This window comes from Schistocerca cancellata, chromosome 6 (genome assembly GCF_023864275.1).
Source record: "Schistocerca cancellata isolate TAMUIC-IGC-003103 chromosome 6, iqSchCanc2.1, whole genome shotgun sequence".
Lineage (NCBI taxonomy): Eukaryota > Metazoa > Arthropoda > Insecta > Orthoptera > Acrididae > Schistocerca > Schistocerca cancellata.
In genome coordinates this window covers 360,740,708-360,768,518 of record NC_064631.1, presented here as the reverse complement: position 1 = coordinate 360,768,518, position 27,811 = coordinate 360,740,708, and the positions used below count along the sequence as shown (strand labels likewise).

The 27,811-nt window shown below is 44.7% G+C and overlaps 1 protein-coding gene across 5 annotated transcripts in view; it reads left to right on the top strand.

The window, feature by feature from the left end:
* Window positions 1-27,811, top strand: part of LOC126190720 (uncharacterized) — a 216,204-nt gene that overhangs the window by 99,464 nt on the left and 88,929 nt on the right. For 2 of the 5 annotated variants that reach the window (XM_049931195.1, XM_049931196.1), the window contains exons 2-3: window positions 10,378-10,449; window positions 10,555-10,679. The gene's annotated coding sequence lies outside the window, so the exon portion shown is untranslated. Of the gene's footprint in view, window positions 1-10,377; window positions 10,450-10,524; window positions 10,680-27,811 lie in introns of all 5 variants that reach the window. The other 3 variants (XM_049931198.1, XM_049931201.1, XM_049931197.1) reach the window with 2 other exon arrangements.

Genomic DNA, 27,811 nt, shown 5'->3' with positions numbered 1-27,811 from the left:
GTCTGACGGCACTTCCAGTGACGTGACATAACGAACTGTTCCATTCGCTGTGGCGACGAACGCGGTCTCCCTTCTCCATAAACTGTGTCCGATTAGTTGCCCATGTGTGCACGTCAGTGTGAAACATTCCAGTATATTGTCGATGAGCCGAGGACAGCAATCGGCATCAGACGAGGGACCCGGTTTCCACATTATCTGAAACGATTCTCTGACGGATCGATGACTTAGGGACAAGATCTACACCTACATCTCTAATCAGCTAGACATCTTACGATATGTGGCAGAGGGAGCTTTTGGGTCCTCCTGTAGTATGCTGATGCGCTTTCCAGTTTTTTTTTTTTGACGACAGTGCTCGTCAACATTAAGTTATTGATCGTCTTGCTAAAATCTACTCACCTGCTGTGTCAATGTGTCTTCCGAAATCGAATGGGGTTTGTTTTTTCTGAGAGTCCTGTGAATGGCGTATTGCGGACAGTGGAGCTGCGACCACGACTGTTGCTGACCTTATTGCTCATCACGCCAAGTGGCCAATTTGTCCGTAGCCCATCGAGAATTTCGCTGGATATGTGCCGTGTCAAATAAGTACGAAGGAACGTCTGATGTTTCCGGTGATACCGTGCCGTATTTCTACGCTATGTTATTGGCACAGAAATGTCGTATCATGCCTCGCGTCGTAGAGATAAGTATTACAAATCACCTGCCACATTATATTCCTCTGTATTATTCCATATCTGAAAGTATATACCTGTATGCGTGATATCAGGCTGAAAGAAATGCTTATCATTACATAATGAGTGCTATCTCATCCGATACTGTTGTTTTCACCGATTCACTTGGACGCACCCGATATGAATGGGCTTCAAGGAAGTAATACTGTAATTTACGTTAGCTATGTTTCCTAAAACCGAAAGCAAGTTCCAAAACGTTTACTGTAGGCCGAAACAGCACTTTGCCACTGAACGATGAAGACAAGATCCCGAATTCATGGGTAAGATGAAAACGTCTTTATCAGTGTAATATTAATACTGTTTCTCGAAGGCTGGATGGTGACACTAAAACAGCAGGTGCTCATTTTGAACATCCTCGACAACAGTATCCGACTGTATCAGTATCGTAAGAGCACACATACGGAAACCAGGCAGATTAAATCCCACTTTGAAGTATATTTTTGTATTTGTTTAGATGTGTCATATTTGCAGCCGATGAAGGGCCACGCATTTTAAGGGGCACTCGGTATAACACCAATACGTAAAGAGCAGAACAGTAGATGATACCCTTAGGGATTCTACACGCCATTATAAATTAAGGTACAATTAGCTAAAAAAATGTTTTGTCGGTGAGATATTTAGTAGCCACCAGCGGGAAGTTCAATCTGTCAAGTGTTGCTACTTAACGCTTAATTTCGTCAGAGAGCTCTTTGCAGTTACTACTTAATTCTTACTGTTAACAGTGGGTTAATGGATTATGGGGGTCGTATCTTTCGATCATGCGTAAATCGTTAGGAGTTATTCACTCTCACAAATTTCAGATTTGTTGATAAATTGCATTATAGGAAACAGGCATCGTACTGTGCTCCACTGTAGAGTACAGTATTAGCTATCGATATCAGCAGATCGCTACATCAGATAACAGGAGCTAACAGCAATCGAGCGTTCCCTGGACTGCAGCTAGTCAATTACCGGATGCATCTTCCTCCACAGGAAGTGCATGTCAGTATAGAGCTTCAGCTGATACCTACTCTAGATGTGAGCCTACAGGTGTCAAACCAGACTGGAAGTGAAAAATGGAAAACTTAAATTAGTATCTACATTTCTTGAGAACTGTCAAAGTAAACCAAATTACCACAATCGTAGCTGCGTTTCAGCAATATAATACATTAGATATCCTGGATGCTATCTATATGTAGGTCCTCGTAGGGGCTACTGCAAACGACACATTTCAGTACACCACGCATAAGCGCTATCTGAACTGACCAATCAAGGAAAATCTGCTGTAATCAATATTGAAATCAGAAGCAATCGTTTGTATGAAAAATGGATTTTCACTTTGCAGCAGAGTGTGAGCTGATTTGCGTCTTCCTGGTAAATCAAAATTGTGTGCTGTACCAGGACTCGACTCTGGTACCTTTGTGTTACGCGGGCAAGTGCTATACCGACTGTTTTACGAGGACTGCCCCAGTGGCAAGGACAACTCTATTCCCCCACATCCTTCACTTCCGCGTGTAATTTTTCTCGTACCTTCCACAGTTCCAGAAATTTTCTTGCATTTCGTGCGGGACTACCACTCATAGAAGAAAAGAAGTCTGAAAGCTAGGAGACGAGGTGCTGGCGGAAGTAAAGCTATAACGGCAGGTCGTGGTCTTGCCTACATAGCTCAGTCAGCTGAGTACTTCCGCGAAAATCAAAGGTCCCAGATTCGATTCCGGGCCTGGCATACACCTTTAACCTCACAGGAAGTTTCGATCTTGTGTAGCTCAGTATTGCGGCATGCAGTGAATAATCCTATACGAGAATGGTAATAATCGTGGAAGGGCAGCAGTTTGACTCCAGGCGGTCAGTGTCAGCATCAGTGTGCGTATGATGTCAGTGACGAAAAGGTGTGACGTTACGACTGAAGATCGGTGCTGTTAACTAGAACAATAGCTATGTCCGTCTATTGTAGAGATCGTAAACAGCCTTTATAACAGAAGTCCTAAATTCCTGCAAAATTCCGTTAGTCCTCTATTTCAGGCACCCTAGTTCCACAACAGCTGTTTCACGAGGACTGCCCCGGTGCCACGTACGCTCGGAATGTCACTCAGTGGATTCTGCTGACTCCCGGCAAGGGCACTGCCAAATTACTTCGGTGTATGAGTCGACATTATCTCGGTACTGCCTACTTAGTGGGGTGATTTTGTTGAACGCAATAGACCACGACAGAGTTCTCAGGTTAATCTTCTCTTCATTGTACCGATCCATTCCTGTTACCAACTGGTCTGGAGAGAAAGAGGAAGTGGTTTATCTGTCCAAAAAGTATCGTAAGCTGTATTAAAAATTACGGTCCGTGCGGCAGCATCATAAATGCAACTATTTTCCTACTGTACAGCGACTGTGGTAGCAGGATAATGGTATTCTACCAATATATTTGAGGGAAATCTGTTCCGTGGGACGGTTGGCTCTTTTAATATCATACTCAAACGCTCATTCTCGAAAAACTATCGGCATACTATAGACAGAGACCATCTCACAAATAGAGTGGCCCCCATGTTCTCCGGACCTGTGGATGCGTGGAATTCTTTATGAAGACGCTCCTTTGGGACTTTGATATTGCATTGAAGGGGATATGAGAACGCTGATTTATTGCCGGCAGGCCGACGTTTGTTTACCGATTTTGCAGACGTTTCGCCAGCACTAGTGGCTGGCATTGTCAAAGGTTTTGTCCTCTACCAGCAATGAAGAGTAAACCTTTGACAATGCCAACTCCTAGTTCTGGCGAAACGTCCGGAAAATCGTTGAACAAATGTCGACCGAAGATACTGAGACAGACGCCAACCGATTATACTTCAACAAGTGGTCACGGCGGCCTGAATGATTTCTTACGAGACTGAATAAAGCCGTACAGTAATTCTGAACAACAGAGTGTAACAAAAGCAGATGATGCGCCTCTGAAGGCCTATTCTTTATTCATCTGCTCGCTTCCGTGGGTTAATGACGTCACCACCACCACCACCACCACCACCACCATCACACATATTGTGCCGAGTGGAGATTCCTTTCTTCTTTTTGTAGTTGATGTTTTCCATTGTGGTCAGTTCCTGATGTGTCATATCACTAAAGTTGTCTACACGTTTATATTGTCGCTGAAGAAGCTGAAAAGCACCGTAGTGTAGTGGTTGTGCTACTTAACGCCGGCACGGTACCTCAGCGTGTTCGGTCAGAGGGCTGTGTGCTCTCTGTAATAAAAAAAACTGAGTCAAGGAATCAACGATCAACTTGAACGGATGTCTTGTGACGTCCGCCTAGACCAAACGCAACGAACTATACCGAACAAAAAAAAAAAAAAAAAAAAAAAAACTGATGCATGGAGGGTCGTGAGTTCAAAACTCATCTCGACTGTATAATTTTAATTTCCATATTCAGTTCGAGAACATTCTAAAAGTATCCACAGATGTCAAGAATCATTGTACTGGAACGATCTGTAGCCGTATATATACTGTATGTGTTCTGGCCGGAGGCAGTTCGCTCCGCGCTCTTGAATGTGCATGTTCTGAATAAACCTTCGTTAAGTGAAGTTAGTGTTCGTCATTTATTTAATTACACCTTCTACGTGACAATATGGTGTTTCGATTCTTCAGTTGACTTATTAAAAACGCTCTATAATATGTTGCTTAAGAATTGACAAGATGTGTACATAGATTCGGAAGGCACAAATTTTGAGATCACATGTATTTGAATGTGTTGCCAACACATACAAGACGAGAACATTGTCATTTGCAGCTGTAAACATATAAACCTTGTGTTGCGAGTGAAATAATAAAAAACGAAATGACAGTAGATATTAAAAGTACAGTGAGGTGACATAAATCATGGGATGCCTCCTAATATCGTGTCGGACCTTCTTTTGCCCGGCATAGTGCAGCAACTCGAGTCGTTGAAAGTCCCTTGGGGACTGCGGGAGTGTTGCCGGTGTAAGATTTTGTGCACGAACTCACCTCTCGATTGCTATCCATAACTGGTCGAAGGGATTCATGTTGTGCGGTCTTGGTCGCCAAATCATTCGCTCGAATTGTTCAGAATGTTCTACAAACCAGTCGCGGACAATTGTGGACCCGTGACATGGCGCATTGTCATCTATAAAAATTATATCGTTGTTTGGGAACATGATGTCCATGAATGGCTGCAAATGATGTCCAAGCAGCCGACCACCATCATTTCCAGTAAATGATCAGTTTATGTAGACACAGCCCACACCATTATGGAGCCACCCCTAGCCTGCACAATGCCTTGTTGACAACTTGGGCCAAAGGCTTCGTGAGGCCTGCCCCCACACTCTGCCCACTGCAGTCGGGACTCATCTGACGAGGCCACGGCCTTCCAGTCGTCTAGGGTCCAACCGATATGGTCACGAGCCCAGTAGAAGCGCTGTAGGCGATGTCGTGCAAAGGCACTCGCGTCGGTCTTGTGCTACCATAACCTACTAATGTCGGATTTCGCCGTACTTTCCTAACGGATACGTTCATTGTATGTCCCATATTGATTTCTGCGGTTATTTTACGCAGTGTTGCCTTTTTGTTAGCACTGACAACAGGAGGTATTGAATAGAATCGGGGAGAAGAGGAGTTTGTGGCACAACTTGACAAGAAGAAGGGTAGGACATGTTCTGAGGCATCAAGGGATCACAAATTTAGCATTGGACGGCAGCGTGGAGGGTAAAAATCGTAGAGGGAGACCAAGAGATGAATACACTAAGCAGATTCAGAAGGATGTAGGTTGCAGTAAGTACTGGGAGATGAAGAAGCTTGTACAGGATAGAGTAGCATGGAGAGCTGCATCAAACCAGTCTCAGGACTGAAGACCACAACAACAACAACAACAACAACAACGACAACTCTACGAAAACGCTGCTGCTCTCAGTCAATAAGTGAACGCAGTCGGACACTGCGTTGTCCGTGGTGAGAGGTAATGCCTGAAATTCTGTACTTTCGGCACATTCTTGACAAGGTGTATCTCAGAATAATGGTTTCCGAATTGGAGTGTACCATGCGTCTAGCTTCATCTACCATTCTGCGTTCAGATTTCATTGATTCCCGTCGTGCAACCAAAATCACGTCGGAAACCAGAATACAAATGACAGCTCCGCCAGTGCACTTCTCTTTTATATCTTGTGTACGCGATGTTACGGCAACCTATATATGTGCATACCGCTATACCATGACTCTTGTCACTTCAGTGTAATGCTGTTAACCTTAGAAGTAAAAGTCAAATGGTTCAAATGGCTCTGAGCACTATGGGACTTAACTTCTGAGGTCATCAGTCCCCTAGAACTTAGAACTACTTAAACCTAACTAACCTAAGGACATCACACACATCCACGCCCGAGGCAGGATTCGAACCTGCGACCGTAGCGGTCACGCGGTTCCAAACTGAAGCGCTTAGAACCGCACGGCCACACCGGCCGGCCAAGTAAAAGTCAGATTGCTCTGCTGCGGTAATATCTAATCAGTCTTTGCCCTACACTTCAGTTCATACGTTGTCAGTAGACATGTACAGTGAAGTTCGAATGTACTTGAAATGAAAATATACCTCTCAGATTCGGAGGCGTGTAAGGGAGACGGTAGAAATGGACAATTCCCCGCCACATCTCCTTAGTTGGGATTCTCTTTGTCTGTCTTATTTTCCTGGTAGCCGGAGGAGAATTTCGAATAATCTTCACCGACTCCGGTTGTCCCGGGTGATAGGAAATGGCGTTGCAACCAAATAACAAATGACTTCTGGATGTGACTTATACATATCCAGATTAAGGCGAAACTTTTTTGGCAATGAAACACAGTCTTAATAATAATAATAATGTATTAGGATTACTATTATTGTTATTATTATTGTTGTTGTTCTCACAACTAACATTAGCAGACAGTAAATTTATGTAATTTGAGTCTTCTGGGCACGCTCCGAAAATCACGAATAGCTTTCATCATAACGGAGATAGTGGCGTGCAAAAAGGACCTCAGGTTTATCACTACGTGTGTAGACGGTCCGTAATGTGCGGTGTTGGTAGCGGCCTCCACTTATGCGAGCCACAGGGTCGCCATCCGCCCCCAGTCGTTTTTCTGTCATGTTCCATATTCTAGATGACGCTCTCGAAGAGATCTCAAAGATTATATTCGCCTCAACACGTATTCCGGCCCTGTTTCATGGGAGATGTATGCACGAAACAAAGACAGTGAAAGCTTGAGTCCAAGTGCACCATAGATATCGGTCTACACAGACAACTGATATAGTATCCTCACCGCCTCTGCAAGTTCCTCATCCGCATACGTGGATTTTACGATTTTATAGATCATTTGACTTGTTCGATATGTCATAGCTCTGACGAGAGGCTTACGCCAGGTCCGAATTATTTTCGTTTGCATAATGATTATTCGGAGATTTTTTTCCAGCATCGCTTTCTCGCTTCAGACAATGATTTGTTACGTGAAAAATTCCGAAATGTGACACGTTTCGGAGTCCATGTTAAACTGTAGGTCTGTAAGACGAAGCGTCATGGAATGATCTACAAAGTTTCTCTGGCAGCATTTGATAATTTCACTAAGGATTTCATACCAAAACAGCCAATAAGTGCAGGTAAAGCTCTTGAATCTAAACGTTAAGGACGGAGGCATGTTTTTCCTCTGTCAACTTTAAACCACAAAGCAATTATAATTGCGGGTATTTGTAAATATAGGAGTGGCTTTTACCCGCAAACTACTTACTACCGCGGATACTTGAATGCTCCAGACCTCTAACGATACGAGGTGGTTCATAGTCCTGCCCTAAGCTGTTCCCGTACGCTCTCAAAGGACGAGCGCATGACGAATTCATTCCACTTCAGCATCTCAAAGAATGATAAGGGAAATTTAACATAGGAACAAGCGTGCAAGTGAAAAACTTCGCACGTCTAGAGCACTGCGCTGTATGAAAGGCGAACAATAGGAAAACCGGAAAAGGAAGACTGAAAACGTGTGAAATGCGCTGTGAGGCGTTACTGAATAAGTGAGTAAAGAAGTCTGTGGCAAATCCTTTCTAAAGGAACAGGCAAGCTAGTGGAACATGTGCGAGGGTTGTCCGTAAAGAATCATCCTATCGGTTGCGAAATGGAAACCATAGTGAAAATGAGAAATGTTTCATTTGCAACAGTTAGCTACGCCATCTAGCTACTTTTCTACGTATTCGCCCGCTCCGGCTTAGACATCTGTTGTAGCTTTGTACCAACTTCCCAACACCCTCGTCATATAAGGCAGTCGCCTATCCTTTCCATCCATTCTCCATGTTTGCCTGTAGCTCGTTGTCTGTGGCAAAATGCTGTCTTCATAGTCAGCTGTACAAGTGAGTACAGGTGGAAAATAGCATGTAGCCACGTCCGGGTTGTGTGATGGGTGATGGAACACTTCCCATCGACACACGCTACAGGAGCGTCCTCATTACCCCCGCAGTGTGCGAGCGAGGATTGCAGTGAAGAAGAAAATGCGTGATAGTTACCTTATGTGGGCTTGCATGAAATCAGACGAAATCTCTCGACAGGCATTCATACGTGGCGGGAGACATTTTCTGGGTATCTTTACGAGCTCACTGTGCGCTCAGAACTGCAGAGTGCATTGTGACGAGATCGAGGGGCGTCCTAGAGACACTGCCCAACACGGCTGTGCAAAGCTTCATCGGATTTTCACTGTGGTTTCCATTTCGCGACTGATCAGAACTTATGGTACTTTTTGGACACACATCATACAACAGCTTTGTATCAGGAGATAGGAAAGAAAGTTTGTAAACGTAGAACAGATCTTCTTCTTTCACTTGTGCCTTTATCTCGCCGTTTCGCAAGGTCGGCATTGTTAGTATCGGATTTGGCAAGGTTAATGGTAATGGGTGGCCAGATACCCTTCCTGCCGCCACTCTGTTCCCCCCGGGACGGAAATAGTGTACCCCAGCTGTCTGCGTCTAGTGTAATCCATGGAAGAGTGTGAACGTATTCAGACGTCTGCGCAGTGTGTAACTCAGGCGGAACGTGGGGACCAGCCCGGTATTCACATAGGGGATGTGGCAAACAGCCTAAAAACATCCAGGCTGGCCGGCACACCGGCCCTTGTCGTTAATCCGCCGGGCGACTCCGATCCAGGGCCGGCGCGCGTACCCGACTCTAGGAAGCGCTCTCGCCTAACCTGGCGTGTCAGTATGTAGAACAGATGATTTAGGATAATGAGTTTAAGGAGAAAGCAATACGCATTTAATTGATGAACCAGAACATTGTAACCACTGCCCAAGGCGAGACAGAGTGCATCCTGGTGGCGTTGCAGGTACGTGACACGGCATGGAAAGTATACAGTGTGTTTCAAAGTCTTTGCATCAAACCTGCAGGGGTGATAGATCAGGTAATGGGGAACAACTTACTTTAGTTAGAGATAAAATGTGCACTGACACTTACAGCGACTTTTGGTGTCCTTTACTACCCGCCGGTCCTGGGACGACGACATTCCACTAACCTACCAGGGTTTACTAACCAGGTGTGCTGCATACTATCTACCCCAGTAAACTGATAGTGATTTTCGACAAGAATACCTTAAGAATGTATATCTGTGAGCGTATAAAGGTATTTTAGAAGCGATTCAGGAACTTCTGTCACTCCTGTACTTTACACCCTGCAGAACGGCTGAGAAATCATTCTAGCGACGAAACGGGCCGCAAATGGGGAAACCGTAAACAAAAGTAACTTTGGAAAAGGGCAGATTGTTATAATCTGGCAAGTGGGAAAGAAGATCTCGGAAACTGCGAAGCTGATCGGTTTTTCGCGTGGAATTGTCTAGAGAGTCTATGGAAAGTGGTTGGTGGATGGTGAAACCAGTGGACGCGGGATCATGTAAAGCGGAAGCGTGTCGTTTGGTCGGACGAATTGCATTTCTTGGTACACTGGGACGATGGACGTGTCAGATACGCCCAGCCACCGCTCGAAACACACTGCTCCACAGACGCATGCCAGTGAGGACTGTATTTTGCTAAGGGGGACATTCACATGAACTTCCTTGGAACCTGAGATAGTAATCGAAAGCAAGGTGACAGCTGTGGACTATCTGAACGTTGCTGCGGACCATCTGCATTCCTTCATCCGTGATGTCTTCTCCTACAGCGATGGCCTCTTCCAGCGGGATAACTCTGTCTCAAAAGGCCAAAATCGTGTTACAGTTGTTTAAGGAGCATGATAGCGAACTTACGTCGATTTCTTGGACACCAAATTCGCCCGATTTGAACCCGATGGGATGCGACCTCTGGAGCCAAAAACCACTGGCACGAAATTTACGGTAATTGCGCTACCTTTTCGTAGACATTTAGTTCCATATACCTATGGAAACCTACCAAAGACTTGTGGAATCCATGCCACGCAGAATCGCTACAGTATTACGTTTTGGAGCAGCGTCAACACGCTGTTAAGCAGCTGTCTTGTTTTGACTCATCAGTGCAAAACGGTTAGCACAAGATAGTGGGAGCTGGATGTCGCCCGCTAATCACTCGAAAGACTTCACCACAATTTTTCCATAAATACCTTCCATAGTTTCATGAATATTCACGACTCTTCTCGACCTGCTCCGAAAGAATCTTTCTGTGTAATATCGAAGAACTAATACTAAAGATTTCTTTTCTTTCCATTTTCTAGGAGATGAACCGATGAACCAGTTTGAAAATCGGAGGGGTTCCAGACACTACAAAGCAGAATGGGTGCAATAAGGTGAGCATAAAATTATTTCACTCAACAAGTCACTTTATACGGTATGTTGAGAAAAGAAATGAGTCCCTTCATCAGTATTGTTTGTTATTTGACCTTACGTTACAGCAAGTTCAGAACGTTTCCGGTTCGCAGATAAGTTCTCTAAAATCTACTGACATCCGTATGATGCGAAGGTGTATCACTGATGCATTTCATGAATTGCAGCTATTGAGCAAGAGGCCAATAAACAGGTTTGGTTTTGTAATTTTTTTAAATAATTATAGAAAAGTCTTTTTTTTTACATATTTAGCATCGCGGGATAAATCAACAGAAAGATATCGTTATTACAGAGAAAAAGCAATACTGTTTGCAAATTTAATTTCTTTTTGTTGTACAGTAAATAAGTAGGAATTATCTTGTCTCATTTTGTTACGGAAAACCGTTGTGTATTGTACTTGAACAAAATGCAACCGTTTAACAAATATCTAAATGCGTCTTTCTTCTTGGACTTAAGCCGAAAAGTTATTTTAGAAAAGTGAGTTAAAGGGAAACTTAGAACTAGTTACTTTATCAACACAAAACTTCTGTCGCAAAATTCTTTTTATGAGTCAAGAGTCCACACCTTCGCGTAATAAAATGAAATGTCGTTATTAGCAGGCTTCAGAATATCAAGCATGCACTGAATATTGCGTTTTAATTTTCCCCAAACACACGATGCAATCTGCATGGACCTTCGTAAGTACGTGGACACCGGCCCATAAACGAAAGGATATCCATGACTCCCTCCACTTATACTAGCTAATTCAATCATTTCCTAATCAAAATATCCACGGGTGTACTGCCGGTCTACAGTGTCCAACGGGCACAATATTTCGGCGATCATACATGTCGCCATCATAAGGTGAACTGACGGACTGAGCTCCTGTGAACGTGCCGGCACGTTCACAGGAGCTCAGTCCGTCAGTTCACCTGATGATGGCGACATGTATGATTGCCGAAATATTGTGCCCGTTGGACACTGTAGACCGGCAGTACACCCTTGGATATGTTGATTATCAAATACGCCGGGAGAAACTCAAGAATCAGTCGTTTCCTGGTTACAGTAGTGGTAAAAAAGTACAGCCACGCTGATTAAATCAAAATAAAAAGAATTCTTCCAACGTTTTTGACACAAGTTTCACCTTTGCGTGTTAAATAGTAGCAGGTAGGAAGATAAAGATTGTAACAAAGAAAAGAGTTTTCGGTCCCTTTGCATTTATCTGTGATATGTGTAAAAAAAGTTCGTAAGAGGTAAGTGCCATAGGAAGTCAGTGAGACACAAGTTTTGTATTTTGCAAGTACAGGTTGGAAAGATTATTAAAATATGAAATATTATGCTTAATATTTTATAAATATTGTTGTATATATCTAAGAAATATAGAGGGTGTCTCTCCTAAGAGTCGTCAGGCGTATTTTCTCGAAGCGGAATTTTACCTGCCCATTTGATAGAGTGGTCCCAGATTAATCTCATGCGATATTTGCTTTTTTATCAATATGTGTTAGCAGGAACAGTAAAACATGAAGAATAAACAGTATTCCAGAAGCGACTGCACTGCCCTGCCCCGAGCAGAATGCTGCTGCCAAGCATGCAGCGCTGCTCATTCGCTGCTAGAGTACTGGTTATTCTTCTTGTTTAACTTTTTCCGTTAGTACATGCCCATAAAATAAATATCGCGATAGACTAAGCTGGGAGTGCTCTGTTGAATGGGCACCCGCTTTTAAGAATCATTTCCTTTGTGACGGGGAGCAAATCGACATTTTCTGTTGACACTGGACGTCGAATGAAAGACGTGACGAGCTGTTATTGTTTGGGCAGACTCCAGCTACGCAGTGCAAAAACAAAATTACAAAAATCTGCCGAAACTCCGTAGAAAATGCGTTTGACACCATTAAGGAGACACACCCGAAATAAGGCCAAATACTATTACACAGTTATCTCATGGCTAAGGGTATGCACATCATTCATTAGATCTTTTATCAGACAGCGTCGCAGAAATGAAATGTTGAGGTACATGTCGACAATTCTTGGTGTTCACTTCAGAGCCTCCGTTCTGTTAGACGGGGCGAGAAGGCGCTGCAGTTAAGGCATTCCACTCGTATTCTCGCCAACGACTTTGACTCATTGATTACACCGGTTCTCGTCAGGTCACCGATGTTAAGCTACGTCGGGTGTGGCCAGTGCCTGGATGAGTAAGCGCCTGGGTACGTTACGTGCCGGTGGCTGCCTTCCCTTCACCTTTATAGCAAAGGGGGAAGGGGTGGTGGCGTGAAGTTCCTGATCACCAATCTTTGCGCCGAAGTCCTTTATTAAATTCCAAACCTGTCCGCAATGTCTCATGAACTCAGAGCACATGTCTCTGCTGATGGTAACCTGTTCCTCGGATGGGGACAAAGTCGGTGCTATTCAAGAGGAACAGGCTCTGGGCTGGGACCGAGTTTCACCCTCATCATCCAACACCAACATGGCATCATACTGCTCATATCCATTACAGTCACTTACACTTATCAAAGACACTTAAGCACACAACTCCCACACTTCACGGAGGAAAGGTGCCAATGTGCGTGAAGAACAGAAAAACTTTTCCAATTACGCGGCGGAAGCTGCCCTTCAGAGTATCCTAGCAAACAGTGCAATACGACTTTACTTGTATCGTTGAGGAATGAGGTCCAAATTTCGATCCGGTCTACTCGATTTATATTTACCGTGGCTGTCCTAAAACACTCCAGGCAAATGTCGTGACTGATGTTTCGAAATGACCCACGCTTCCCTTTCCTGTCTCATCCCAGCTCGCTATGTCTCAGATGTTGAAAGGACGTTAAATTCTGGTCTACTGTAGCAGCATGACCTGTGCTAGCCGAAATATCAGGAGAAGACCCAGCCATTTCCAGGAGACTGATCATTCTGCCCCTTCCGGACGTTCGGTCCTTCGAGCCCCCTTCAGGCATACTGACACTTACTTCCACGGTTCCACTTTAGGTGACAGTCATCATAAAAGTAGCGTACTCACTGAATTTCCAGTCACGGTGCTGGGTTCATGTGTACACAATCTTTCTGCTATCTTAATTTCGTATCACTGATGCTGTTTTCACCACATCTTCGGTTTTTTAATTCTTTCGAGCCATGCTACCAAGGTGTTGTAACGTTCAAGACGTTAGTATATAAGAAGTTTGACGCTAAATGGTACATTAAGTCGTACATCTGAAACAGTTTTCCTCGCGGGAGCGAGAATCACGATGTAACGCATGGAGTGAGAGAAGACGAATAGCTGTGTTTCCGGGGAGTTGCACCGCATTCCGAGAACCGCAAAAATCAAAAAACTACCCAATAGCGAAAAGTCAGAGCTGTGGGCTATCTGTGTCTGTACTATGCAACCCTTTTTACGGTGTGTGTGTGTGTGTGTGTGTGTGTGTGTGTGTGTGTGTGTGTGTATGTATATCTGGTACAAATATCACCTACCCCCATAAGAGCTTCCTCTTCTCTGAGGTTTTCGTCGCGAGACGTATGTGCGATGGAGTCACATGCTGCCGCCCGCCCGGTTAGCCGCACGGTCTAACGCGTTGCTTCCCGAGCGGGAAAGCGCGCCGGTCCTCGGCAAAAATCCGCCCGCTGGATTAGTGTCGAGGTCTGGTGTGCCGGCCAGCCTGTGGATGGTTTTTAAGTAGGTTTTCCGTCTGCCTCGGCGAATGCGGGCCGGTTCCCCTTATTCCGCCTCAGTTAAACTATGTCGGGCCGTACCGCACAATAACCCTGTGTTCGGTGTGGGGCGGCGGTGGGGTGAGTGGACTGCTGTAGCCTGTTGTAGGGTAATGAACCACTGAGGGCGATGGCGGAGAAGAAGCCTCTCCGTCGTTTCTAGGTTCCCGGTTCGATACACAATGCACAATACATGTTGCCAGACGCCTCTTCGAACGTGCCGGTATGCTCTCTGAATCTCTACAGTAAACCTGTCCGTTATACAAAAGCGCCTCCTTGTAGAGTCTGCGTCTGGAGATTGCTGAGCAGCATCACCGTCATGTTCTCGCGTTTGCTAAATGATCACGTACAGTCACGGAACGTGGCGTACTTCGTCCGAACACTCTATCCCTCCCTCCCTCCCTCCCTTCCTCCTCCGTCCCATTAATCCTACCTGGTAAGGCTCCCAGACTCCCTCTTAGAATAATCCGACTTCTTCCGTTAATCAATACAGAATCGGTCGAACAAATATTTTGTAAGCCACTGCTTTCGTCGACGACTTAAATTTTCCAGCGGATCTCACTTAGTTGTCTGTGGACTTTTCAGTACAGGTCGCTGTAGATCAGAGGTAGTCAACCTTTTCAACCCAACGCCAACTTTCGTATCACTACAAGTAGTAAAATACTGTAACCGTCCACCGGTTCCACAGTAGTGATGACTTAAAGTACAGAAGTAACTTTATAAAGCAAAGTTATAGCAAGTTACAGCATATAACATCATCTTATCGAACACTTTAAAACCCTTACTGCTTGTCATGAAAGCTGGAACGCTCACTAGTGGACGATGGAGACCTGGTTGACTTCCACTGCTCTAGATGCTTGATCTTATTTATCGCAAATAGGGCAATCAGACAGTAATAGTATTCTTCGCCCTTTTACGCTCGATACATTATGTTTATTTACCTTCAGGGTCACTTGTAAACACCACATTGGACTGATTTCATTACAAAGTATAAAACATAATTAAACAAGGGTAGGAGTCACAAAGTACATTGGTCTCACTACACCATTACAATTAGAGCCAAGACGTTTCAATATAAAATCGTATTGTACACATTAATAACGGAACATGCTGACCCATTTGGCAACGGACCTATTCGTGGAACTAAGAGCTACTCGAAGAGACAAATAGTCCATAATTTTTAAAATATAGTACAGCGTAATTGTTCCTGAATGGTGGTACTTATCACATTCAGTGAATATATGTACAATGTCCTCGTCAGTGAGGCAGAAACCACATTGTGCAGAACGACTTAACTTTAAGAAATGTCTCCTTTTATTGGTATTCATGTGACTTGCGTCGTGGCCTGTTAAGAGTAAGACATTCTCTTCTCACGAGCGCCAAGTTGAGAAACCAAATGTGGCGTGTAATCTGTTGATGAATCACGCAATACTGTGTTCCTTCCATGTTACGGCCTGTGTCCGCTAACTTTGTCCATTCCGTTTTTACTTAGCTAACAAGTCTACTACGAAAATCTCTGTATCGTTGGGATATGTCGATGAGAAGTAGATGCTGCGCCATTTTCGCCACTTGATTTGATCATAAGTTGCCTCTAATGTCAACATGTCCCGGTACTGAAGACTAATCCGTTAATGTAGCTCCTTGCTCGATTAAGACTTCACAAGCAACTGAAAAGACTGTCCACGCCCTGTTCGATTATCGAACAGAGACATACATTTTGGAACTATTCGTTTATAATTTGTACTAGTCAATGCCAGTTACCATCCAGTTTTGGCACTGGAGAAGCTCTCTGTTCACTTGGGCCTACGAATGTTTGAGATATGTGACCGTCATATACAGCACAGTAAATTTTTGAAGAGATTACTTGTTTGACACCACATATCCTCTGCTAAACTGACGTTAGCACTGGGCTGTCGGATGTTCCAGGATGTCGCCATACTGCAATTCCGGAAGGTGAAAGCCCTTGTCGAACAGACTGTAAAACAGATAAAAAATAAATGTTTGTTAGACAGTGACGGAGAGGAGAATGAGTTCCGATTTAGCATGTGCCTTTAGATATGCAGTTATTGTAGCAGTATGGGACAATAAACAGCTTTCTGTGGTTCCTTGGTGGTTTAATTTTCGGTAAAACATGAATGCACCCGGGGATACGAGTATGTTATTTCTGGGTGTTTAGCTATAGTGCTGTACCACTTCGTCACTAAGATATATTAGGTTGGTACAAAAGTTCGTAGCATTTTTGTTTTGCGTGTTGGTATTCTCTTTGCTGTGTATTTATTTATCGACTGCCATTTTATTTGTAGTTGACTATTGCTATTTTTGTTTACGTATTGTAATTTCATCATTTTGTCATTTGGAGATAGTGAGTGGAGCTGTGGACGCTATAAAATGGAGTGCCAAACAGATAAATCGCAACATTTCCGACATAGTCTCCTGTTTGAGTTCAGCAGAGAGGTGAAAGCAGCGGAGGCACCCAGAAACATTTGTGCCGTGTATGAGGATAATGCTATTGGACAGAACACGGCAACAAAATGGTTTTCTCGTTTTAAGGGGGATCGTTTTGGGATTAGAAACTTTCCACTCTCAGGAAGACCTTCTAGGTTTGATGAAGATCGTTAAACGCATTGATCGACAACGATCCACATCATTGTACTCGTGAACTGGCAAAACGAGATGAACTGTGATCATTCCACCATCGTGCGGCATTTGCACGCGGTGGGGAAGGTTAAAAAATCGGGTTATGGGTACCGCGTGCTCAAAGCGAAAATCACAACAATCAGCAGGTGACCAGATGTGCATCTCTGTTTGCTCATCATCAGTTGTCTCGGGAACAACACTGACCATTCGTGTTCTGTATCGTTACTGCTGACGAGAAATCGTGTCTTCATGATAAAGCAAGGAAAATAAGGAAATGATTAAGCCCAATCAAAACAGCAACTGTTCGTGCAAACACGTGCACGCATCCACAAAAGATAATATTACGCATCTGGTGGAACACCGTCGGTGTGGTGTACTACGAATTGCTTCCCCGGAGTGTAACCATCAATGTTGACATTTTTTGTCAACAACTGAGGCGTCTTGCAGACGCACTCAGAGTATAACTCCCTACAAGCAGTGTGAAGGGATGCTACCCCACAATGGTGTCTGCCCGCATTCTGCTAAACTGACAAAAAATACTATACAGGAGTTGGGTTGGGAAATCATTCGGCATCCACCTTATTCACCTAATCAGGCGCCTTCAGATTTTCACAGTTGCCGCTGACTATCAAACAACCCTCAAAGAGCTTCCTTCCCGAACGAAAACGCGCGCTCCGAACGTGGCTTGACGAGTTCTTCGCCTCAAAACCCCGTGATTTCTACAGTCTTGGGACGGAAAGTTTACTCCAGCGTTGTGCAGACTGCTGTAAATAGTTAAGGAGAATATATTACTGATGGCTGCAGTCTCTACTACATGTATATGTGTTTATTAAACTTATGGAAAAACACTACGGAAGTATGCCCCAACCCAGTACAATAACCGGCATGATGTCACTGTACGTATTAGTGGCCGTTAGCTTCGAAAATGGAGTAAAGAAACGCCCGGTGTTGATGCAGCTGCGCTCCCGCAGAAAATGCTGAAGTTGGCAGTGTGCACTGTGTAGAGGCTCGCAGTGGGCGTAGGGCGACGGCCAAGCGGGGTTGTGCGACGGCGGAAGCCCGTCCGTGTCCACCGCATATTAATAGACAGCCGCCACTCGCCCAAGGCTAATTTAGGCCCCGAGGACTTATCTTAAAGCCACGTGCACTCATGTTTGAGAATCCAAAGTACCATTCACAAGTTGTTTTGTTGGTTGCATGTAACTAGACCGAAGGAGATGGAGACAAGAGGATGTGACACAAGACAGTGTAGAGGTCCCGAACTCTCACTGAAACAATCCGCACACGAGGAGTAAAAGAAATTTGTCGACACAATAGCGAAAGACTGTTGGAAAATCGGTAAAATATTGTCTGCTATTATGGCAGAGCACTTTATGTAACGTTTTCACGTATATTCTGTGCGTGTCTGAAAGATCTGCAACGTACCGTTCTACGGCTGCCTCAACATCTGCGTTGGACTCAAGTAATTCCCAGTCACGAATTGAATAACATACGGCAAGATGCGGAAGTGGATGGTGTCAGATCTGGCATTTGACGCGCGGTGTAGTGGAACATCCACTTTATCCGAGTTTCCCAACTGTCAAAACACCTATGTTGGCAGGTGCATTGTCCTGGTGAAAGATAAGTTTCCTTTATAGTACAAGCCTCTTCTCACGCATTACTTCCATCAATCTTTTCATCGTTCTCACTGAGAAGAATATTTTTTGCACCCCAGAAAACACAGGCCATAGCGTTTCGGGCACATGAAATCGACTTCGCCTTTTTCGGCGTGGAGTCACAAACGTCCAGCCATGACTTCGATTTCCTGTTTAATTTCTGTCGGGAAGTAGGGGAACCACCTGTCATCCAGCGTAAAAAAAAGCGAAGCAGAAAAATCAATTGGCGTCCAAACATGTCTGACAATTCGTATCGAATATTGTTTTTTCCAGAGTTCAACAAACGCGGGGCGTATCTTGCACAAAACTTCCTCGTAGTTAATTCGCCAATCATCTTACTGCGATTGACAGCTCCTGCTGAAGTTTTTTCCGTGTCTGTAAATTAAATTTATGTTGTGAAACACCTCCTATAAAACACAATGTATTTCTTTTTTCTGTTTAACCAAACATGTTTGGAAAATTTTATGTCGTCTTCTGTGTGCCTCGATGTATTTCTGTAAAAATATTATACAGGGTTCACGGTTGCTTGTCTGTTTTTTGGCTAAAAATTATAAGATATACGTTTTATGTTTTGTTTTGATTGGTTGCCTCCAATTACGTATACTGTGAAAGTGGATTTGTGCGGAATGGCTTGGATTTATGGCTTTTTATGATTTTACAGCATGTCAGCTGCAAAGTAGTCGCAAGAATTTGCTTAGAAAGTTACTAATTTTTAAGTTTGTAGGGGTCCATCTTCTGTACTTAACGTTTACCGTCCTGTTGTGCATCACTAAAGTGTTTTGTTGTTTCATTATAATTACATACACGTTTCTCACACCTTCTACACTTCCCCATCGCCTACTATCACACTTCCGGCCTCTGTGGCCGAGCGGTTATAAGCACTTCAGTCCGGAACCGCGCTGCTGCTACGGTCGCAGGTTCGAATCCTGCCTCGGACATGGATGTGTGTGATGTCCTTAGATTAGTCGGGTTTAAGTAGTTCTAAGTCTAGAGGACTGATGACCTCAGATGTTAAGTCCCATAGTGCTTAAGAGCCATTTTTATTTTCACACTGTTCATACACAGAACGAGATTTGGGAGTTAACTTACGTCGCAATATTCATTGAGAGACGCTGCGGTATTGTCACTGCTCTCTTATTTCTTGTTTTGTTTTTTTCTAGTGTGGCGCAAATTTTGAACTTTTGATGCAGCTTGCTGTGGTGCATATACATTGTGTTTTACAGAAGGTGGAATTAAAAAACCCAAATTTAATTTTAAAAATTTTGTATATTATCATTCATCTGTCAATCCCAGTTGCATAATTTTGACAATGTGACTAATTTCGACCTCCCTGGATGACATTCAGATCTAGGTAGCTGCGGAACTACAAGTCAGAATATTGTATTCTGAAGTGCAGTTTCTCTATTATTTGAGCTGTTCAGTTTGTCAAACAGGTTGCAAGAATGAGCACCAAGTGATAGTAATTTTGTCAACGTGTTTCGGCACCAAATATCATGCCACACGTATGGATACCACAGACTATTTAACATCCTCTCGAGAGTCCTATTATGTAAAACAGCAGAGAATCATACAAACACACATGTACACATGTGAACAATGTACACTGAAGCGCCAAAGAAACTGCAGCGTGCGTATTCCAATGTAGAGATCTGTAAGCAGGCAGAATACGGAGCTGCGCTCGGCAACGCTTGTATAAGACAAAAAGTGTCTGGCGCTGTCGTTAGATCGGCTACTGCTGCTACAATGGCAGGTTATCATGATTTGAGTTTGAACGTGGTGATATAATCGGCGCACGAGCGATGGGACACAGCATCCGACGTAGCGCTGAAGTGGGGATTTTCCCGTACGACCATTTCACGAATGTATCGTGAATATCAGGAATCTGGTAAAACATCAAATCTCCGACATCGCTGCGGCCAGAAAAAGATCCTACAAGAACGGGACCAACGACGACTGAAGAGAATCGTTCAACGTGACAGAAGTGCAGCCATTCCGCACATTGCTGCACATTTTAGTGCTGGGCCATCAAAAAGTGCCAGCGTGCGAACCATTCAACGAAAAATCATCGATATGGGCTTTCGGAGCCGAAGGCCCACTCGTGTACCCTTGATGATTGGACGACACAAAGCTGTACGCCTCGCCAGGGCCCGTCAGAACCGACATTGGACTGTTGATGACTGTAAACATGTTACCTGGTCGGACGAGTCTCGTTTCAAATTGTATCGAGCAAATGGACGTGTACGGGTATGGAGACAACCTCACGAATTCATGGACCCTGCATGTGAAGAGAGAACTTTTGAAGCTGTTGGAGGCTCTGCAGTGGTGTGGGGCGTGCGCAGTTGGAGTGAAATGGGACCCCTGATAGGTCTAGATACGACTCTGGCAGGTGACACGTACGTAAGCATTCTGTGTGGTTACCTGCATCCATTCATTTCCATTGTGCATTCCGACGGACTTGGGCAATTCCAGCAGGACTATACGACACACCACACGTCCAGAATTGCTACAGAGCGGCTCCAGGAACACTCTTCTGCGTTCAAACACTACTGCTGGCCACCAAACTCGCCAGGCATAAAGGTTATTGGGCCTATCTGGAATGCCTTGCAACGTACTGTTAAGAACAGATCTCCCCCTCGTTCTCTTACGGATTTGTGGACAGCTCTGCAGGATTCATGGTGTCAGTTTCCCCCAGCACTACTTCAGACATTACTGCAGTCCGTACCACGTCGCGTTGCGGCATTCTGCCTGCTGGCGGGGCTCCTTCACGATATTACGCAGGTGTACCAGTTTCTTTGGCTCTTTACTGTACGTAACACACGCGTATGCGGGCGAAGCTGCATGGAAAAGGTTGGTACCCCATATAAAACCGTACAGTGATGTACAGGCAACATAAATCGAAGTCACTAGGTGAAAGGTAACGCTGTCCTTTCGAAAACAAGACGAGTAAATAAAAAAAATCGATGGAGAATGTGTAACATTTCTTCAGCATCCTTCGTATATTATATCGCATAGTGGATGTCAGAATGAGAGATTTCAAAATGTGTTTGGGGGCATACACGCTGTAATTCTCCCTCTGGCACTAAGGTAGCTAACCCTTCGCTGTGGGCTATGTAGCAGGTTGCAGAGTAAATTCACTGATGTAAGCCGCGGTGCCGACGGAACGTTAAACGCTAAACTACCGTCCTGCCTGTTTATACAGCAGTTCAGTCGTCACCTCAAGTGCATATGTCAGAGACACTCCCGTGGAAAGATTGAGAAGAAGCGGTTGTCTTTAGAAGACTGGTGACAAGCTGTCTGGCTGCGCACCTGTTCAACCAGCGCGCTCCTTCACCTCTCAGAATTTTAGAAGGGCGCCACAAAAAAAAAAGAAAGTCGTGGATCGATTGCCTTTGGAAACCTCAAGTATCTGATGCACGAGTTAAGAAAACTGGTTTCGGTAGCCAGACCGCATTCGTCAGAGCCACGTGCACTGTTATACGGTCGTGAAAAATGAAGCACGAACTCGCACTCGGAAGGGCGTCGGTTCAGATCTCCGTCCGGCCATCCAGATTAAAGTTTTCCGTGATTGCTCTTAATCGCTCAAGGAAAATGCCGTAACGATTCGTTTTCTAAGTCAGGTATTGGTCTATGATGACCTTGATATCGATAGCAGGTGTCCCCCTTTTCGTTCTGTATGTTTTCATCAGTTTATAAACAGAGAGCTGTGCACCTGAACGCACTAAAAAGCACTCTTGGGAGTAATGACCCGCAAAAATTTCAGACAGGAAGCAAGACAGTCATCGTACATGACCGCAGTGTGATTAAAAGTTTCAGAACGAAAGTAAAGCGCCATTACTTCCAGCTAAATTAGTAACCATTGAGCGATGATGTGGAGGGCCCTACTAAGACTGTTAACATATTTCGTAAAATTTATGTACTTGTCTATATTTTTCTTTATTTACGAGTATGTCGCTGTCCGTCCGCATCGGTGTGGAGTCGTTATCTGTTAAGACGTGGCAGTTACAGTGATCGTTTGCTGTAGATATTCTACAAACAATACCGGATTTCGTTGTGACTAAGGCATAGCTATTCAGTCGTGATCTCGTTGCGTAGTATTATTTTGCTGAGCCTTCAGCGCTGTTGTCTTTAGTTTCATAAGCGCACGACTGTCTGTAAAGTCAGTACGCGACCTTAATCTGTGTTGTTATTATTTAATTTCAGTGATTGATAGTAAGACTTAGGACATTTTTCGTTACTTACTCTCTTAGCTGTAAGTCTGATATTTCCGCGAGTGTGTCTTATTAAATTATTCGTTTAAACGCATTTGGTGATTCTGGTTTTAAGTGCTCAGTTGGTTGACATACTTTCCGAGCCACTTGCTAACCTCCTCATTAGCTATATAAATAAAAGTGTAAAAGTTCGTTTGTACAAAATGGTAAATTTCCGGAAGTTCTTCACCGATTCCTTTGAAATTTTGACACAACGTTACATTCAGATACGCGCGTGTTTTTATATACCCATTTTTAATATGTATAATATGTAAGTAAATACACTATGTGATGAAAAGTATCCCGACACCCCCCAAAACACACTTTTTCATATTAGGTGCATTGTGCTGTCACCTACTGCCAGGTACTCCATATCAGCGACCTCAGTAGTCATTAGACATGGTGAGAGAGCAGAATGGGGCGCTCCGCGGAACTCAAGGACTTCGAAATTGGTCAGATGATTGGGTGTCACTTGGGTCATACGTCTGTACGCGAGATTTCCACACTCCTAAACATCCCTAGGTCCACTGTTTCCGATGTGATAGTGAGGTGGAAACGTGAAGGGATACGTACAGCACACAAGCGTACAGGCCGACCTCGTCTAATGTTCAAATGTGTGGCAAGGGACCAACTGCTGAGGTCATCGGTCCCTAGACTTACACACTACTTAAACTAACTTAGGCTAAGAACAACACACGAACCCTTGCCCGAGGAAAGACTCTAACCTCGGGCGGGAGGGGCCGCGCAATCCATTCATGGCGCCTCGAACCGCGCGGCCGACCTCGTCTGTTGACTGACAGAGACCGCCGATAGTCGAAGAGGGTCGTAATTTGTAACAGGCAGACATCTGTCCATACCATCACACAGGAATTCCACACTGCATCAGGATCCACTGCAAGTACTATGACAGGTAGGCGGGAGGTGAGAAAACTCGGATTTCATGATCGAGCGGCTGCTCATAAGCCACACATGTCGCCGGTAAATGCCAAACGACGCTTTACTTGGCGTAAGGAGCGTAAACATTGGACGATTGAACAGTGGAAAAACGTTGTGTGGAGTGACGAATCATGGTACACAATGTGGCGATCCGATGGCAAGCTGTGGGTATGGCGGATGCCCGGTGAACGTCATCTGCCAGTGTGTGTAGTGCCAACAGTAAAATTCGGAGGGTGCTATTATGGTGTGGTCGTGTTTTTCATGGAGGGGGCTTGCACCCCTTGTTGTTTTGCGTGGCACTATCACAGCACAGCTTACGTTGATGTTTTAAGCACCTTCTTGCTTCGCACTGTTGAGGAGCATTTCGGGGATGGCGACTGCATCTTTCAACACGATCGAGCGCTTGTCCATAATGCACGGCATGCGTGGGAGTGGTTACACGACAATAACATCCCGTTAAGGGACTGGCCTGCACAGAGTCCAGACCTGAATCCTGCAGAACATCCTTGGGATGTTTTTGAACGCCGACTTTGTGCCAGGCGTCACCGACCGACATCGATACCTCTCCTCAGTGCAACACTCCGTGAAGAATGGGCTGCCATTCCCCAAGAAACCTTCCAGTACGTGATTGAACGTGTGCTTGCGAGAGTGGAAGCTGTCATTACTGATGGAGGGCGCCACGAACTAGTAAGTCATTTTCAGCCCGGTGTTCGGATACTTTTGATCACATAGTGTATGAGGTGTGTAAAAGGGAAAAATTATCACCGAAAATCTCGAAAAGTTCGTGATCGATTTAGTACACCGGGCTTTACACATAGTTAAACGATGTTAGCAAACTGGAAAATTTTATCTATGGCATACCGGATTAGAATACTACTACAGAATATGGATATGCCATAACAATAAACAATGTTCGAGGTCGGGGCGAGGGGGGGGGGGGGGAGAGGAGATGCACGGAGGGGTGGAAGGAAGTGGAGATACAAAGCAGAAAGAAGAAGATGGGCAGCGAGAGGTAGCAGGAGGAAATGGAGAGAGAGTGGAAGGAGAAGATGGTAAGGGGGCAGGCGACGGACAAGGGGGCAGAAGAAGATGATGAGAGAGGACTGATGAGATGATGGACAGAAAGGGGGACGACGTGACAGACAGAGGAGGAGGCGATGGACACAGTCAGAGCGGGTGAAGGAGATCAGGACGTATATCGAGTTCTCATACATGTTGGAAACGTGTGGTGTCTGTTTCCTTATTCGCTTAGTCAGACTGAGGCGCAGCAGCGCGTGGCCTGACACAGCTAGTGATAAAATTCTTACAAAGTGCCTTCCAAGTCGAAATTTAGTGTGTATGGATTCGTATAATGATGATAAGGGGAAGGCACATTCATTGACGTAGTGGCAGACACTGAAACTTATTGGGGAACGAGTTCAAATAGTCGTACAACTATCCTATTTTAGAATTTCGGTGGTTTCCCGCATTATACGGGAAACACTGAATATATTATTGGGGGTAAAAAATCCGATTTCAGTCACATTCTTAACTTTCGTATTGTGCGCATTGCATTTCGAATTGTAAGTGTGAACTAAATGCGAATTTCGAACTCAAAAGCTTCTTCATTCGCTGGACTCCATGCAAGCACCATCATAGATGAAATAAAAATGCTAAATGTTTAATTAATAAAGTCCCGGCATTTTTTTTCTCGTCAGACGAAGTTAGTGCTCCCTCTCAAATGACACAAACATCGACGAGGCGCTTAACTCCTTCCGTTAACATTCCCTGAACAGTTTTCCAGTGAATGTATCAGTGAATGTATATCCTCAAAACCAAATGAAAAGGCTGTCAACTGTGTTAAAAATCAGCATTAGCGTTTCCGCAGAGGGAACTGTACAATACGAGAAAGCAAGCATTGTAGTGACTGTGGCGGCGGGCAGATCCACGTCCTGTTGAATTAAGTTCAAGGCCTCAGCGCTGCGCAGTATCTTTCTGTGCCACCTTGGATGTACGCCGCCTAGAAAGACGCGGAGAATGGGAAAAGAGAGAGAAGGAGAAGTGGAGCCTTGGAGAGGGGAACGGCGCGACCTAATCGGACCCCGAAGGCTGCTGCTGGCTTGCTGACCCGTCTCCCCCTCCCTCCCCGCCCCCAAATTCACGCAACTAGGAAAGGCTGTGGCTAATTGCCGGCCATCAGCGCTGCATCCACACACCACTGCCGAGGCGGACACGCTTACGGAATATTACTCCCGGTTAATGCAGGTAGGGCTGCCACTGAGCTGCTTAGCCGCTACAGCTGTGGTCGTAACCGAGAGTCGGTTTAACAATCCAACTCGCAGAGAGGTAGAGATGCGAGAATCGACTTCATTTGCCCCGACCGAAGATCTGTAACAGTGCACGTGGCTCTGACGGATCCACGCTGGCTACCGAAACCGGTTTTCTTCGTCTATGCGACCATGTGAGCTATATATACACTACTGGCCATTAAAATTGCTACACCACGAAGATGACGTGGTACAGACGCGAAATTTAACCGACAGGAAGAAGATGTTGTGATATGCAAATGATTAGCTTTTCAGAGCATTCACACAAGGTTGGCGCCTGTGGCGACACCTACAACGTGCTGCCATGAGGAAAGTTTCCAACCGATCTCTCATACACAAACAGCAGTTGACCGGCGTTGCCTGGTGAAACGTTGTTGTGATGCCTCGTGTACGGCGGAGAAATGCGTACCATCACGTTTCCGACTTTGACAAAGGTCGGATTGTAGCCTATCGCGGTTGTGGTTAATCGTATCGCGACATTGCTGCTCGTGTTGGTCGGGATACAATAACTGTTAGCGGAATATGAAATCGGTGGGTTCAGGAGGGTAATACGGAACGCCGTGCTGCATCCCAACGGCCTCGTATCACAAGCAGTCGAGACGGCAGGCATCTTATCCGCATGGCTGTAACGGATCGTGCAGCCACGTCTCGATCCCTGAGTCAACAGATGGGGACGTTTGCAAGACGACAATCATCTGTACGAACTGTTCGACGACGTTTGCAGCAATGGACTATTAGCTCGGAGACCATGGCTGCGGTTAGCCTTGACGCTGCGTCAAAGACAGGAGCACCTGCGATGGTGTACTCAACGACGAACCTGGCTGCACGAATGGCAAAACGTCATTTTTTCGGATGAATCCAGGTTCTGTTTACAGCATCATGATGGTCGCATCCGTGTTTGGCGACATCGCGGTGAACGCACATTGGAAGCGTGTATTCGTTATCGCCATACTTGTGTATAACCCGGCGTGATGGTATGGGGTGCCATTGGATACACGTCTCGGTCACCTCTTGTTCGTATTGACGGCACTTTGAACAGTTGACGTTACATTTCAGATGTGTTACCATCCGTGGCTCTACCCTTCATTCGATCCCGGCAAAACCCTACATTTCAGCAGGATAATGAACGACCGCATGTTGCAGGTCCTGTACGGGCTTTTCTGGATGTAGAAAATGTTGGAGTGCTGCCCTGGCCAGCACATTCTCCAGATCTCTCACCAATTGAAAACGTCTGGTCAATGGTGGCCTAGCACCTGTTTCGTCACAATATGCCAGTCACTACTCTTGATGAACTGTGGTATCGTGTTGAAGCTGCATGTGCAGCAGTACCAGTACACGCCATCCAAGCTCTGTTCGACTCAATGCCCAGGCGTATCATGGCCGTTATTACGGCCAGAGGTGGTTGTTCTGGGTACTGATTTCTCAGGATCTATTCCCTAAAATTGCTTGAAAATGTAATCACATGTCAGTTCTAGTATAATATATTTGTCCAATGAATACTCGTTTATCATCTGCATTTCTTCTTGGTGTGGCAATTTTAATGGCCAGTAGTATATATATATATATATATATATATATATATATATATATATATATATATATATATATATATATATTTCTCACTCACTCTCCGAATCTGAATAATTTCTCTTACTTACTTTCTCAGTTATATACGAACCATGACTAGGGTTGACAACTACTTACGGGCAAATGAAGCATCTTATTTCACGGAGTCGTGAAAAGACTAAATTTCTAAAAACGAAATATTTTCTGTATTCATGTATTTATTTACTTCGATAAGAATTTTTCATACTTCTTCATTAAATATGGATTTTTGGTTGTTTTTAAAAGATGTGCTACATAATAAAT